At 44.4% G+C, this 12,705-nt stretch overlaps 1 non-coding gene across 1 annotated transcript; it reads right to left on the bottom strand.

Moving 5' to 3' along the window:
- Nucleotides 1-3,430: 3,430 nt before the first annotated feature.
- On the bottom strand, nucleotides 3,431-3,629 carry LOC144508142 (U2 spliceosomal RNA). Its single transcript, XR_013500230.1, has one exon. It is a non-coding gene; the product is annotated as a U2 spliceosomal RNA (small nuclear RNA).
- Nucleotides 3,630-12,705: the final 9,076 nt, after the last annotated feature.

Here is a 12,705-nt window from a genome sequence, read left to right as displayed (position 1 = left end):
ATAGCTGATTTAACACTCACTAAGTCACATGGGGCTTTGTACAATGAAGATTGACTGCCACATTCACCTATAAAGCAGTGACTATACTTTCAAAAGTACCTTGGGACATTCTGGTGATATGTAATATCCAATATAATCTCAATTGCTGCTTTCATATTTTAGAGATTTTAATCCCAAAATATAACTCTTACCAAGCTTTGGTAGTGTCCATATACACCGAACAAAGCACAGTACAGCACAGGAACAGGCCCTTCGGCCCACCAAGCCTGCGCCGACACATGATGCCTTCCTAAAGACTTCTGATGTGGGTTTCTGAACTTTTCAACAATAATAAACAACAACAATAAGGTGGCACAGTGGCACAGTGGTTAGCATTGCTGCCTCACAGCTCCGGGGACCTGGGTTCGATTCACGGCTTGGGTCACTGTCTGTGTGAAGTTTGCACATTCTCCCCATGTCTGCGTGGGTTTCCTCCAGATGCTCCAGTTTCCTCCTACAGTCCAAAGATGTGCGGGTTAGGTTGATTGGCCATGCTAAATTGACCCTTAGTATCCCGAGATGCGTAGATTAGAGGGATTAGCGGGGTAAATCTGTGGGGTGAGGGGGATAGGGCCTGGGTGGGATTGTTGTCGGTGCAGACCCAATGGGCCGAATAGCCTCCTTCTGCACTGTAGGGATTTTATGATGATTTCTATGAATAATGATTTTTTATAAAAAAATAATAACAATGAATGCAGCATGCAAGTTTAGTATGTACCGTACATTTCTTTTTGATGTAGGGAGAGGGATGATGTGTGTAGATTTGTGAGAAGCCCTTTCTAACAAGCTGAACTTGCATTACTGAATATTTAGTGTGGGATTAAACTTCCTACATGTTTATAAAATCAGAAGCAGAAATGTTTTCAAAAGACTTAACTTCAATGATTCTCAGTTTGAAAAGGCAAAACAACAAAATATATACCCTTGTCACAAAGTTTATAGGCCAGTAATGAGTTGGTGAAAATGGGCGATGAATACTTAATTCTTTTATTTTGAATAAGTCGATGCTTCAACTAAAGTGGCTGATGCAAGAATTAAGCATTCAGTTCATATTAAATCCAACAACACTTGCGTTATCTTTATAATAGTTCAGTCGGTGCTGTATATTTTAATGTTTGTACTTCTTTTTCTACATATATTATTTATAATGATGCAAATGACAGTCCAAATTATTGGCACAAATTAAGCTACAGTCTGAAGAACAGGTCTAATGAAATCCCAGAAAACCTTCTCCAAAGCTACCTGTCTGCATCAGCCATCTGAGACCATTCCCCTGGGCAAATATGGTGATGTGATTCTATTGTAAATAGTGCTCGACTGAAATCTGCTCAAGCAAGAGACTAACCATCTATCTACAGACATTATGACCTTAAAACGATTATTTTGAATCATAGAATCCCGACAGTGCAGAAGGAGGCCATTTGGCCCATCGAGCCTGCACCGACCACCTAGGCTCTATCCCCGTGACCCCACCTATTTACCCTGACACTGAGGGGCAATTTAGCATGGCCAATCAAACTAACCGGCACATCTTTGGAATGTGGGAGGAAACCGGAGCACCCGGAGGAAACCCACACAGACAAGGGGAGAACGTGCAAACTCTGCACAGACAGTGACCCGAGGCCAGAATTGAACCCAGGTCCCTGGCGCTGTGAGGCAGTGTGGTGAACCATAGTTGGTTACCACTATGAGTACTGAACCATAGATGGTCAGCACTATGGGTACTTGTAGATATGTTACTGTTGTCACTGTTGGGGTTAGGGTTGGGCTGTTCTACCTGTTGATATTGTTCTGTGGTACACTCCAGTTGGCTCCGCCTACCTGGAGGAGTATAAAGGTCACTGCACTGCCTGGTGGCCCTTTAGTCTGGGATTGTATTGTATATAGTGTGCTCCATTCTTGTTAGTAATAAAAGCCTTTATTTCCCGGGTACGATCTACCCTCCCGAGTGATTTAATCGCGCATCAGGCAGCAGTGCTAACCAGTATGCCACCGTGCCATGGTAAAATGGTTAGTAAAGTGTGAGATTGTTCTTGTCTTTTTGGCCTTTGTTCTTTTCTCCCTTTCCTTTGCTTTCTCTTTCATTCTCTCTCTCTCTCTCACTCTCTACTGTTTCAATGTTGAAGCCTCATAACTGAATGGAGCAAACACCCGACCTCTGAACTCAAGGATCTCTGTGTTGGTTCCAACCTATAGGTCCCAGTTGAGTTTGTTTCACCTACTCTTGGTTCAATCATTAATCAGGACTTTGCCAAAAAGAGAAGTCTTACATTGCAGCAATCGGAGAGATGAGAGTGAGAAAACCCTTTGCTCATTCTGCTTGAGATAAGGTGATCACTGTCAGGGTGCAAGACATTACATTATCCTTTTCAGCCTATCTTTGTGTTTCGATTTGCATTGTTCACCTTCTATCCAGAGGCTGAAACATTACAGTGAATCCTCCTACTTGGTGTAGGTATTGGACTGGCAGTGTTGCCCTCTTGCTGACAGAATGATATCAAATCACAGAACATAGAACAGTGCAGCACAGGAACAGGTCCTTCAGCCCACAGTGTTCTGCCGAACATGACCCCAAATTAAACTAATGCCTTCTACCTGCCCTTGGTTCAGATCCCTCTATTCCTTGCATATTCATGTGCCTCTTAAACACTCCTATTGTATCTACCTACACCACTACCCCTGACACTGTATTCCAAACACCTACCACTCTCTGCGTAAGAAACTTGCCCCTTACATTTGAACTTTCCCCCTCTCACCTTAAGTGTGTGTCCCCTAGAACTAGACATTTTGGCTGGAATGTTACCGGTATGCCCGCCCCGATTCCAGGGGGCAGGCAAGGCTTGGAGAAAAGCATTCTCCATTGGCCTCAGGCGGAATCGTATGAACCTCAGGTGGACGTGCCGTTAAAATTCTGCCTTTCAACTCTGAGAAAAAGATTCTGAGTCAATCCTATCCATGTTTCTCATAGTTTTATGGACTTCTATCAGGCCTCCTCTCAGCCTCCACCGCTCCAGAGAAAACAACCCTAGTTTGTCCAGCCTCTCCTCATAGCTCATACCCTCTAATCCAGGCAGCATCCTGGTAAATCTCTTCTGCATACTCTCCAAAGCCTCCACATCCTTCCTGTAGTCTGGCCTTTCTGCTGGACAGAGGCAAAAGCAGTGTGAGGCACCACCCTGATGTTGTGAGTGACTTCCACTCTTGCATGGAATACATGACAGCTGACAGAAACATGTAACTGAGAAGACCAGCCTCAGAGCAACCTGCATTACATGTTGCAGATTTTTTGTTGTTTATCTCCAATCCAACCAAAGTCCAACTCAAAATCTCAGCAAGTGAGACATTCCCCATCCAAGCTGACAAGACAGGTTCACCACTTCCTGTCTTGGGCTTGATCTACATGATCCAAGCTGATTGGAGCAGGCGTTGCACCTCCTCCAAGACTTGATCTCGTTTGCATCTTAGCCAAAAGGCCTAGATGCCGCTTTAAAAAATTGCTTCAAATGAAGTCTCAGTGTAACCTCATGACTTCAACCAAGTGCAGGATGCCAAAACTACACTTGATCTTAGCCAAAAGGCCGAGAAGCGATACATTTTTTATTTGTATTTTTATTCCAATTCAATCAAATCAAGTCCAATTCAGAGTCTCAACAAGTTGAGACATTCCTGATCCAAGCTGACTTGACAGGGGTCTCACCTCCTGTCTTGGGCTTGATCTACATGATCCAAGCTGATTGGAGTAGGAATAGCTCCTCCTCCAAGGCTTGATCTCATTTGCATCTTAGCCAAAAGGCCGAGATGCCGCTTTTAAAAATTGCTTCAAATGAAGCTAAAACGTAACCTAATGACTTGAACCAAGCACAGCATGTCGATACTACACTTGGTCTTAGCCAAAGGCCAAGAAGCGATACATGCTGTAGATAGCCAGCAATATATTTTCAGTCACTGTTAGAACAATGTTTGATGTTTTAGTGAAGTCCTCTAAAAGAGAGGTACCATTCTGAATAGCCTGTCTGTTGGAAAAATAATAATGTTGCTTTCCCATTCTAACAGAATAAACCACTTGCACACTTAGCAAATCCCACATTATATCACAGTTAGTTAAAAATTTATAGCCACACATCATTACTTCACTAACCTTTTCTCAATCCTAACTTCTTGAAACCCCTGTTGGACAAATTAGAACATGAAATCCCTCTTTCCCATGAATCATGAATATGAAAAAATAACAACAGCTTGCATTGTGTATATCACACCATCAATGTAGCATAATGCCCCAAGGCACTTCATAGGGGCGTAGTCAAAACACTGGAAACTTATGCAAAGCAACTTGCAGGGATGACCAAAATTTGGAGGGTCTTGAAGGGAGAGTCAGTGGTGGACGGATTTAACTCTTTGGTGTCCTAGGCATATGAAGACATAGCTGTCAATGGGTGTAGAAATAGGGGAGAGGGGCCAAAGGAACTGAGAGATTGGGTCATTATAGAGCTGGAGTATGTTACAGAGATATTTGATTTGATTTGATTTGATTTGCTATTTTCACATGTATTATCATACAGTGAAAAATATTGTTTCTTGCGTGCTATACAGACAAAACATACCGTTCATAGAGAAGGAAAAGAGAGGGTGCAGAATGTAGTGTTACAATCATAGCTAGGGTGTAGAGAAAGTTCAACTTAATATACGGTAGGTCTATTTAAAAGTCTGATGGCAGCAGGGAAGAAGCTGTTCTTGACTGGACAAGCCAGATAGTTCATTTTCATACGTTTGATCTTCATATTTAAAATTATAAAGCGTTTGAATTGGGTTAATAGGCAAGGTTATTTTGTCTGGCTGGGGAACCTGTCAATTCCTTTGGTTCCTGCTTCTTTATCCCTCAGTGATGTGAACATTCCCACCTTATGATACCTTGGATTTTGTAGATATATGGATTTTTTTGATTGCTAAATGCAAAGACAAGGATAAATGAAAATTAGCAGGTTGCACTTTCATTCTTTGGATTGATATTGGCTTTGAACACCATATCCTTTGAAAACTGAACCTGGACTGCTAACCATGATAATGTATTGCTCTTAACCTCTGGAGATACTGTTCAAAGAATCTAAAAATATGCTGCAGAATCCTATTGCCACGGAGGTCAAACACCACTTACTGCAGACCCAATGCAATCCTACAGGGCGATATCAACAAACTCTCTGTGGCCAGAAGACACTTAAAATAAATGTGATTGTAGTCACTGCTTTTGTTTGGCTTTTAATTGACTTTAAGCAAAAGGGAAATATAAAGGAAGGCATAGTTTAGAGAGAAATTATGTAATCTGGAGAATGACGTACGGCTTCTGTGTGGATATTTCTAAGCAGTAGGAGTGAGCTGCAGACACTTGCACAAGCATCATACGGGCATTTGATAACAGCTGTCAGATCCGATCTTCCTAAAATCCTACTGAATGCAATTACACGCAGGGGAAGGCCTGACTGGGCCAACGGAGATCACTCAATGCAATAAAGCCTGGAATGCAAGCAAAAAACATTTACATTATCTTGTCACATTCTTTAATGTGTGTTGCATAAGCCATCAAGAAGGCTATGTGGCCTTTAACTACTGTCAGAGACAGAGCCTGAGGGTTGGTAGAAGATCACAAGCTCGATCTTGTCTTGCTCTTTAATAAACACAGCCCAACTGAACATTAAACTTCCCAAGACTATAAGATCTAATTAAGCATCGGTAATAGTTCCATGAAATCAAGTCCTAAGGGGTGAGGCTGTGTCCTAGTATGCATGCGAACATAAGAGCAAGAGACTGGGCAGCATAGTGGCACAGTGGTTAGCACTGCTGCCTCACAGCACCAGCGACCCGGGTTCAATTCCAGCATTAGGTGACTCTGTAGGTTTCCCCCGTGTCAGTGTGGGTTTCCTCCGGGTGCTACGGTTTCCTCCCACACTCCAAAGATGTGCAGGTTAGGGGGGTTGGCCATGCTAAATTGTCCCTTAGTGTCTGAAGATGTGTAGGCATGGTAGATTAGCCATGTGTGGGGATATGGGGATAGGGCGGAGGGGAAGGCAGTTTTGGAGAGTCAGACTCAATGAGTTGAATGTTCTCTTCCTGCATTGTAGGGATTCTATGGCTCTAAGATTCTAACACGAGCAGGCCACTCAGCCCTTCGAGCCTGCTCCATCATTCAATCTGATCTGGTTGTGTCTCAACTCCATTTTTCCCTCTGCCCCTCCCCCTTAACCCACCACAGAATCATAGAATTGTTCTGAAGCAGAAGGAGGCAATTTCACCAGCTCGCCAATGGGCATTATGGCTCAGTACCATTTCCCTGCCTTTTACCCGTCACCCTGCACATTGTTTCCATCCAAATAATCATCAAATGCCCTCCTGATTACTTTGATTGAACCTGCCTCCACCACACTTCCAGGCAATGCACCCCAGACCCCAACCACTCGCTGCATGAAAAAGATTTTTCATATATCATATTTGCCTCTTTTGCAAATCACTTTAAAGCTGGGCCCTCTCATTCTTGATCGTTTTCCGAGCAGGAACAGTTTTTCCCGATCTATTTTGTTCAACCCCCTCATGATTTTGAACATATCTATCAAATCTCCTCTTAGCCTTCTTCTCTCCAAGAAGGACAGTCCCAACCTCTCCAATCTATCCTCATAACTGAAGTTTCTCATTGCGAGAACCATCCCTGGAACCTTCCCTTCCATGAGTATGCCACCACAGTCACTGACTTCATTAGTAAGTGTGTAGAAGACTGTGTGCCAAAGAAGAAAATCCCCACATGTTCCCCAACCAGAAACCATGGATGAACTTGGATATCCACTGCTTGCTGAAGTCCAGGTCTGAGGGGTTCAAGTCAGGTGACCCTGACCTGTACAAGAAATCTAGATATGATCTGTAGAGATCCATCAAAGATGCCAAAAGACAGTACTGGACCAAGCTAGGGTCCCAGGCCAGCCGCACGGACCCCCGCTGACTATGGCAAGGTCTGCAAGAAATAACAGGCTACAAGATGAAGGCATGTAAAATCCCCGGCTCCAACGCACCCCTCCCTGATGAGCTCAATGCATTCTATGCCCGTTTTGAGCAAGAGGTCAGCGAGAGCACGCCCTCCACCCCAGAAGCCTCGGAAGAACTTGTATCCAAGGTCACCATCGCAGATGTCAGAGCAGCGACTGGCCCGGATGGGGTACCCGGACGGGCACTCAGATCCTGCGCGGATCAGCTGGTGGGGGTATTCGCAGACATCTTCAATCTCTCTTTACAACAATCTGAGGTCTCCATTTGCTTCAAGAAGACGACGATCATCCCAGGACCAAAGAAAAGCCAGGCAGAGTGCCTTAATGACTATCATCCAACTCGATTTTTAAGTTTGCTGATGACATCACTGTAGTGGGTCAAATTTCAAACAATGATGAGACGGAGTACAGGAAAGACAGAGAATCTGGTGAACTGATGCGATGACAATAATCTCTCCCTCAATGTCAACAAAACCAAGGATATAGTCATCGACTTCAGGAAGTGTAGTGGAGGACATGCTCCTGTCTACATCATCGGGGACGAAGTAGAAATGGTGTGGAGCTTCAAGTTTCTAGATGTCCAGATCACCAACAATCTGTCCTGGTCCCCCCATGCCGATGCTATAGTTAAGAAAGCCCACCAACGCCTCTACTTTCTCAGGAGACTAAGGAAATTTGGCATGTCCACTACGACTTTCACCAACGTTTACAGATGCACCATAGAAAGCATTCTTTCTGGTTGTATCACAGCTTGGTATGGCTCCTGCTCTGCCCAAGACCGCAAAAAACCACGAAGGATCGTGAACGAAGCCCAGTCCATCACGCAAACTAGCCTCCCATCCATTGACACTGTCTACACTTCCCGCTGCCTCGGAAAAGCAGTCAGCATAATTAAGGACACCATGCACCTCGGACATTCTCTCTTCCATCTTCTTCTGTCAGGAAAAAAGTACAAAAGTCTGAGAACACGTACCAACCGACTCAAGAACAGCTTCTTCCCTGCTGCCATCAGACTTTTGAATGGACCTACCTTGCATTAAGTTGATCTTTCTCTGCACCCTAGCTATGACTGTAACACTACATTCTGCACTCCTTTCTTTCTCGATGAACGATATGCTTTGTCTGTATAGCGCTCAAGAAACAATACTTTTCACCGTATACTAATACCTGACAATAATAAATCAAATCAAATCAAATCCTTGTAATCCTTTTCTGCACTCTCTCCAATGTGTTAACATCCTTCCTCCAGTGTGGTTGTACACAATATTCCAGCTGAGGTCTAATTAGTAACTAACATCCAGCATAACCTCCTTGGCCCCGTTGCCTATCAAAAATCTGTCTAACTCAACCTTGAATAAACTCAAAGATGTTCACTATTGCAGCCACTCTTGCATGAAGTGTGTTGTATTCTACAACAATTTCTCAGTCATTACTTTAATTTATTTGTTAGTCATCTAAAGAGTGTGGAATATCAAATGTTAGATAACTTAGAGAGGAGGAATCCAACGTTTGTTTTACAAATAGCAGCGTCAGCTGTGGTTTAATTGGTAATTTGCTTTATTCATTCATGGGATGTGGGGGTCGCTGGCTGGGCCAGCATTTACTGCCCATCCCTAATTGCCCTTTAACTCTGTGACTTGCTGGAAGGCAGTTAAGAGTCAACCACATCACTGTGGGTTTGGAGTCACATTTAGGCCAAACTGGGTAAGGATGGCAGACTTCCTTCCCTAAAGGACATTAGCAGATGTATCATAGACAAGGTGGATAGTCAGAGGCTTTTTCCTCGGGTGGAAATGGCCTAATTCTGCTCCTATGTCTTATGGTCTTGTGGTGTCACTTATAGAAATAGGTAGTCGTGATCATGTTCAATCATTAATTTGTAAACTATTATCCCTAACTACATTTATAAGGGCCGGGTTTTCCTTCTCCTCTGTGACGTGCATCATGGCGCTGGGAGATGGCATGCCACTCGCTGGTGGTGGGATCCTATGGTCCCGCCATTGTCAGTGGGGTTTCCCTTTGATGCACCACTCACCATCGGCAAACCCACGGCTTGGCTGTGCCGTCGGCGGGACCATAAGATCCTGCCGGTGCCAACATCAGCAAGATTTTGGTGTTCACACCTTTCACTGCCTCATGGCACCCTGATAATGCTTCACAATCAATGAGGTGTTGTAATGTAGAAAAGTCGGCTTGTTAGAGGTTATATGGAGTTGGGGTAGGAGGTTCCTCAACCTTGAGGGACCCAATGTCAGGAAGGAACCACCCACTGAGGTACACCACCCTGGCTGCCAACCAAACAGCAACCCCCTGCCCCTCCACCACCCACCACCACCATAAACCCCTCTCACTATCATTCACCTGTGGCTTGGGAACCAGCAATGATGCAAGCTCATGACTGGGTTTCGTGTCATGCAACCTCTGATTGGCCTGTAGCCCTCAGTGGGGGGTGGAGGGTTTGTAATTCCACCCCTAGGGTCCTTGAATCTGGGGGAAGCCCACCACTGCCTAGCGAAGTGCCTGAGTGGCACATGGGTTGTGAATCTTAAAAGTTAAAAGAAAGTTTATTTATTAGTCACAAGTAAGGCTTACATTAACACTGCAATGAAGTTTTACTGTGAAATTCCCCTAGTCGCCACAGTCCGGTGCCTGATCGGGTCAATGCACCTAACCAGCACATCTTTCAGAATGTGGGAGGAAACCGGAGCACCTTTGACAAGGTACTGCATGGTAGGTTGTTGCATAAAGTTAAATCTCACGGGATCCAGGGTGAGGTATCTAAATCGATACAAAATTGGCTTCTTGACAGAAGCCAGAGGGTGGTTGTAGAGAATTGTTTTTCAAACTGGAGGCCTGTGACCAGCGGTGTGCCTCAGGGATCAGTGCTGGGCCCACTGTTATTTGTCATTTATATTAATGATTTGGATGAGAATATAGGGGGAATGGTTAGTAAGTTTGCAGATGACACCAAAATTGGTGGCATGGTGGACGATGAGGAAGGTTAGCTCCAATTGCAACGGGATCTTGATCAATTGGGCCAATGGGCTGACGAATGGCAGATGGAGTTTAATTTAGACAAATGCGAGGTGATGCATTTTGGTAGATTGAACCAGGGCAGGACTTACTCAGTTAATGGAAGAGCACTGGGGAGAGTTACAGAACAAAGCGATCTAGGGGTACATGTTCATAGCTCCTTGAAAGCGGAGTCACAGGTGGACAGAGTGGTGAAGAAGGCATTCGGCATGCTTGGTTTCATCAGTCAGAACATTGAATACAGGAGTTGGGATGTCTTGTTGAAGTTGTACAAGGCATTGGTAAGGCCACACTTGGAATACTGTGTGCAATTCTGGTCACCCTAATTATAGAAAGGATATTATTAAACTAGAAAGAGTGCAGAAAAGATTTACTAGGATGCTACTGGGACATGATGGATTGAGTTATAAGGAGGGGCTGAATAGACTGGGACTTTTTTCTCTGGAGCGTAGGAGGCTGAGGGGTGACCTTATAGAGGTCTATAAAATAATGAGGGGCATAGACAAGGTAGATAGTCAATATCTTTTCCCAAAGGTAGGGGAGTCTAAAACTAAAGGGCACAGGTTTAAGGTGAGAGGGGAGAGATACAAAAGTGTCCAAAGGGGCAATTTTTTCACACAGAGGGTGGTGAGTGTCTGGAACAAGCTGCCAGAGGTAGTAGTAGAGGCAGGTACAATTTTATCTTTTCAAAAGCATTTAGATAGTTAAATGGGTACGATGGGTATAGAGGGATATGGGCCAAATTGGCATTAGTTTAGGGGTTTTTAAAAGAAAGGGCAGCATGAACAAGTTGGGCCGAAGGGCCTGTTTCCATGCTGTAAACCTCTATGACTCTATGACTCTATGACACTCGGAGGAAACCCAGACAGACACGGGGAGAACGTGGAGACTCCACACAGACAGTGACTCAAGCCAGGAATTGAACCCCGTGAAGCAGCAGTGCCAACCACTGTGCTACCGTACCGCCCCCCTGTGCTACCGTACCGCCCCCACATCGAATGTGTGAGATTCGCTCCCCCAAAGTGCAGAGGATGCTGGGACAGTGATTTAGACAGATTTTTAATTGGTAATGGGTTGAAGGGTTATGGGGGGAAGGCAGGAAAATTGGGATGAGGAGCATATCAGCCATGATCGAATGGCGGAGTGGACTCGATGGGCTGAATGGCCTAATTCTGCTTTTATATCTAATGAACTTATGAACTTATGATGAGGTGGACCTTCCTGCAAAGAGGCACTGCAGGGCTGTTGCCAGTCTCCAGCCCACAGCAGCGACCCTTGTTGCCGCCAGTAAATAGTTTCCTCTGACTGTAAGATTCACAGTCAGTTGTCCTGTGTGCAACACATTCTGCACTATTTGGAAAGACGTTCTCATTCTCTGGCTGATTTGAGGGTTCTTGCTGAGCAACAGCAAATTGCAGCTAAAATCAGGTATGGTGGAGTGGAGGAAGGGACGAGGAATGTGTCAGAAGACTCAAGCAAATTGTGGGGGATTTGAACTACCTCCAATTAGTAAGACTCCTTGCAGAATGTGTTTTGACAACTTCACTCCTTACTTGTCTTGCCTGGTTTGATAATAATGCGAGACAGGCGTCTGGTTGTGGACCGGTGTCAACAACCCAATATAATTTACCAATTACCAGGAATTAAGAAAACCACCGGTGAGTGCTTTATGCATGTGGTAATTTCTCTGCTCTATAAATATCCACTGAATAGGGTCATTTAGTATGATAATGACTCTGACAGAACAGTTGATGTTGGTGACAAGTAATAAATCTGCTTTAACAGGCAACATTTCATCTGGCAGTTAAGTGAGCAGCATCTGATTCCTCATTGTACTGTTAATACAGGGCTCTTTTTGAGTCTTGGGGAAAGAATGCTGACCTTTGAATTTAGCGCCTATTCCTAATTGAGCAAGATGTACTATTCTCTATTTTAAATTGTTGTCGCATCTCCTCACATGGCCAGCACCAACCTTGTATGTGGTGTAATCAAGATATTTGCTTGTTAAGGGATTGAACCTCACTTTGTTTAAAGTTTAAAGTTTGATTTGATTTGATTTATTATTGTCACACGTATTAACATGCAGTGTAAAGTATTGTTCCTTGCGCGCTATACAGACAAAACATACCGTTCATAGAGAAGGAAACGAGAGAGTGCAGAATGTAGTGTTACAGTCATAGCTAGGGTGTAGAGAAAGACCAACGTAATGCAAGGTAAGTCCATTCAAAGGTCTGACAGCAGCAGGGAAGAAGCTGTTCTTGAGTCAGTTGGTACGTGACCTCAGACTTTTGTATCTTTTTCCCAAAGGAAGAAGGTGGAAGATAGAGTGTCCGGCCTGCGTGGGGTCCTTAATTAGGCTGGCTGCTTTGCCGAGGCAGCGGGAAATATAGACAGAGTCAATGGATGGGAGGCTGGTTTATTTATTAGTGTCACAAGTTGGCTTACATTAACACTGCAATGAGGTTACTGTGAAAATTCCCCAGTTGCCACACTCCGGCGCCTGTTCGGGTACACTGAGGGAGAATTTAGCACGGCCAATGCACCTAACCAGCCCGTCTTTCGGACTGTGAGAGGAAGCCGGAGCACCCGGAGGAAACCCACGTAGACA

Source organism: Mustelus asterias, chromosome 19 (genome assembly GCF_964213995.1).
Source record: "Mustelus asterias chromosome 19, sMusAst1.hap1.1, whole genome shotgun sequence".
Taxonomy (NCBI): domain Eukaryota; kingdom Metazoa; phylum Chordata; class Chondrichthyes; order Carcharhiniformes; family Triakidae; genus Mustelus; species Mustelus asterias.
This window is presented reverse-complemented; position numbering and strand designations above follow the sequence as displayed.